Source organism: Halyomorpha halys, unplaced genomic scaffold (assembly GCF_000696795.3).
Source record: "Halyomorpha halys isolate HHAL.00 unplaced genomic scaffold, Hhal_1.1 Scaffold323.1, whole genome shotgun sequence".
Lineage (NCBI taxonomy): Eukaryota > Metazoa > Arthropoda > Insecta > Hemiptera > Pentatomidae > Halyomorpha > Halyomorpha halys.
The window spans coordinates 13,999-18,113 of NW_027106378.1; the positions used below are offsets into that span (position 1 = coordinate 13,999).

Consider the following 4,115-nt stretch of genomic DNA (forward strand, 5'->3'; position numbering starts at 1 on the left):
ATTTGGAAATATATATAATAATGGAATGAAATTATAAATTAGTTGATTAAAAACTATGGACAGTAGTAGATTGATTACATTATTATTTATATACATATAAATGTGAGTAATAAATAAATCATACAGTGGATAAGAATGTTATATTGATGATTAACATTAAAAACATTTTAGTAATATAGATGAGTATAAAGAATTAGTTAAATTAATAATGGAGCTTATGAAAAAAAAAAAAAAAAACAATATTGTAAAAGGAAAGAACAGGGGATAAGAAAAAATATATGGAGAAAGGGGAATGAAGAAAGTAAGAAATGCGAGAGTAAGGTTATAGGAAGAGAATCAAGGCTACATTGTTATAAATTAAAGGAAAAGCCGCTAGAGTGCAGGTCGGCAAAAGACGTTACATAAACAGAAATCTAACGGTCAAAAGATCGTAGAGGTAAAATAGTCAATGTGAGATTAAAAAAAGAAATAAAAAACATAAAAAGGTGTAAAATGTATTATAATGAGAGCCCAAAAGTAATAAAAAGTATCAATACATAAAGAGCATGTAAAAAAGGATATATTAACGGGGAATGTGTAAAAACAATGTTATAAAAAATAAGGTCGACAAAGGCGTTAGATAAACTGAAATCTAATGGTCAAAAAACATTATTATGTATAGTTCCAAATTTTTAGTCTGTTATTTATTTTATTTTATATATTTGTATTTATTTATTTTTATTATTATTATTTTATTTTATATATATTTTTTTTTCTCTCTAAATGATGGTTGTTCTCTTTTTGTTTTTATAGCCCTGATGAAGACTTGAAAATCAGGTCGAAACGTCGGCTTAAATAAATATTATTTTGTTTATTTATGTTGTTTTTTTGCTGACAGGCACCCCCCGACCATCTTCTGGAATCAATTAAATATATTTATTGTTTTAGGCGATCTTTAGAAACTGTTTTGTTGAAGGGGATTTGCAAATTGCAGGTGGTTTGAGAATCACGTTGGTGAGCAAATTTGATCCAGACCATTCGATTGGACAACAACAGCCATAAGACTTACTGGAGACTTTAGTATGATAACGATCTCCAACTGCTCGAAGCATTGTGTGATAAAGATGCTTCAGCGCGCCCTGGTTTCTTTAATGAGTAAACAGGAAAAGAAACGCTTTGTTGAGCGTGAGAAGAGTCATACGGTGAGCGTTAGAAAGTGGGAGAAAGGAAAGAAAGGCTCATTATAGCTTTGAATCAGGTTCAATGCCTCACTGTAGATGTTCATCTCATCTTACCTCTATAAATTATTTAAAACATTTTTTTTTAATAATTTATTTATTGATATTTACAACTGTATACATATATACACGTCAACTAAATTTGCTGTAAGTGATATTATGACATGATAAAAACATGTGGAGAATCTACCCATTGATAGAACTCCAAAAACATTGCTAATGGAGAAGATCTCGAGGCCATCTTCTTTTTAGACGTCTAGGAGGATTATTAGGTAGCGAAGGAGAAGACAGGTTAGAAACGAGTTGGTTTGGGTGGTTGGGAAGTTTATTATGGAAGGATTGGTATCTGGTTCAGGCCAAATCGGCAACATAGGGGACATTGAGGTCCTGATGGATGATTTGATTTGTATTAAACATTTTTTAAAATTATTAATAATTTATAATAGGGAGATAATCCGAGTTGCGGTCAATATAGGAATATAAATAGTATAAGAAAATATTTGATGTTACCAACGTTTCGACCCACTTTGTAGGGCTTCGTGAAAGTTGAACGAAAACAAGATAAAATCATTGTGAGAAGTAACAGACCATTATAATAAATATACGAAGAAAGTAAGAAGTATTTCTTTAAATAATAAGTATAAACAGAAAATAAAAAATAAAAATAACAAACTTAAGTTAAAATCTAAAGTTCAGTTCCAAGAAGCATCAGCGAACCATTTCAGATCAGAACGGAACTCGGGACGGGTTGTCTCCAGTGCTGTTTAACGTGGCACGCGACAAGATCATGTAGGAGTTAGGGACTAAAAACAATAACGTCAAAATAAAATGCTTCGCATACAGGGGCGGCCTTACACTTTTAGCGGAAACAGGAAAAGACGTGATTGCCCAAATAAACGCCCTCTCAGAAATAGTGAGGAAAACAGCCTTACAAATATCTTTAAGTTTTAAGAAGAAAACGGTTGAAACTAATCACGGAACAATTAAAGTGACTCGGAGATTTAAATACCTTGGAGAAATCATATGCAGCAATGGGTCGGAGAGAGAAGAGTTTAAGGAAAGGGTAGCCAAAATGGAGAAATTAAACTTTGTCGAAAGTAATTTTTATAAAAAGAAGAAGTTATCTATTGAAGTTAAGATATGACATTATAACACGGTCTTCAAGCCAGTGATACTATGGAACGGAAACCTCGTGTCACCCCAGCCTAGAGACGCTTCTGATAATAGAAAGAAGAATTCTCAGAAGGATCTACGGACCTAAGAGAACGCCTGAAGGATTGAGGTCGAATCAATAAATCTATAAGGAAACAACAGACTTAGAAACTGACAATAAGGTGGGAAGGCTGAGGTTCTAACACATAATGAGGATGAAACCTGAAAGATTAAACCATGGAATTTTTCAACAAATCCACTGTCACAAAAATTCAACAGGATATTTCAAGAAGTTAGGTATGATATGGAGCATGAGGGGCCGACGAACCTGGATTGTTTAGACAGAGATGAGCACTAAAGGACGCAGTGAAGGTTATTGTGGGAAATAAGTGCTCCAGAAAGAGTATTGCGCAGTCTGGGGAGAGAAAACGTTGACACACAGAGCGATGAAATATTATCAATTATAGATTGGAAACTAATCACTAATAAATACAGTCAGGTGTGAAAGAATTCTAAATGCAGAACTAGAGTAATGAATTGCAGAACAATACTTATTAAAAATAGTTACAATGTGAGGAAAAATTGATAATTGAAGATGTCCTTGAAGATGGCTAGAGTGGCCGAAACGTTGGACTGGTGAAAAATAAAAAGTGTTGAGACAAAAAAGGATTTGAGTAAGTTTTGATTTATTTAATAAATAATTACCTTGTCTTAAGAAATTGAAATAATATAATTATAATAAGTAATGTTTCCTATTATAAGTAAATGTTTCAGGAAGGATTACCTTCTAATATTTTCTGTACTATAATCTCATATGTCATATAAGTAAGGCTACTACAGAGGGCGGGAGTGGGGGGTTTCACGCCATTTTCAATTTCAAACACATTTTTTTTATTTTTTTAAATATTCCTCGATTCAACTATCTTATGCCATATCACAGCTCTCGAAGAATGGTGTCGCAATTGGAGGATTAAGATAAATTCCAACAAATCCCATCAAATCACCTTTACCCCTCGTCGTAAACCTACCGACTGCCTCCACTTAGTATCAACCTAACCATAACGGTAAGGCCAGCACACAAAATATTGAAAAATAAATTGACACTGTTTGATAAAAATATATGCTGAAAATAAGAAATAAACGATCTTGAAGTGAACGAAGCATTTTCGAACGACAGAACCTTGAAGAACAGTCGCCCAGACCTAGAGCACTCTATCTAAACATAGAGCCCTGACCCTGCTCTACTTTATTCCCCTAGTTCTCTTCCTATCTTACATCGATACTATCATTAAATTTATAAATCGATGGGGCCATTTAATATATAATAAAAAATCGATAGTGGCATGCCCCGTAGTAATTACGGCCTTGTCATGTGAACCCAGCCAATAATATCAGGGATAGTTTAGCTTCCGCTTTGATAAATCAGTTCCAGGGAGGAAGTTGATTATAATCGTAGGAAAATAGCTCTTTTCATGTCCTCCCTGATGATGATGATGAGTAATGGTGTTGGAAGATTACATAATCATCAAGCGGTTAGGTTACAGTCATCAAAGAATATTGGATTACAGTTGCTCATTACTCCTATGTTTAACCTTTTGATGTAGGACGACCTTAAGAAATCTAATTTATATTTTTCAATTTATTCATAATTACTTTTAAAAAAAATAAATTAAACAAAATAAAAAAAAAATCGCTGTCTTTATTTATTTTAAATTTAATTAAACCACAAAACTAATTGATAACATA

General features: G+C 32.8%; 1 long non-coding RNA gene across 1 annotated transcript in view; it reads left to right on the plus strand.

Annotated features, from left to right (window-relative positions):
- The window catches only part of LOC136795127 (uncharacterized), a 3,925-nt gene extending 2,731 nt beyond the window's left edge, over positions 1 to 1,194 (plus strand). Inside the window, exon 3 of the long non-coding RNA XR_010842675.1 lies at positions 974 to 1,194. This is a non-coding gene — a long non-coding RNA (uncharacterized lncRNA). The remainder of the gene's footprint in view (positions 1 to 973) is intronic.
- The last annotated feature ends 2,921 nt before the right edge of the window (positions 1,195 to 4,115 follow it).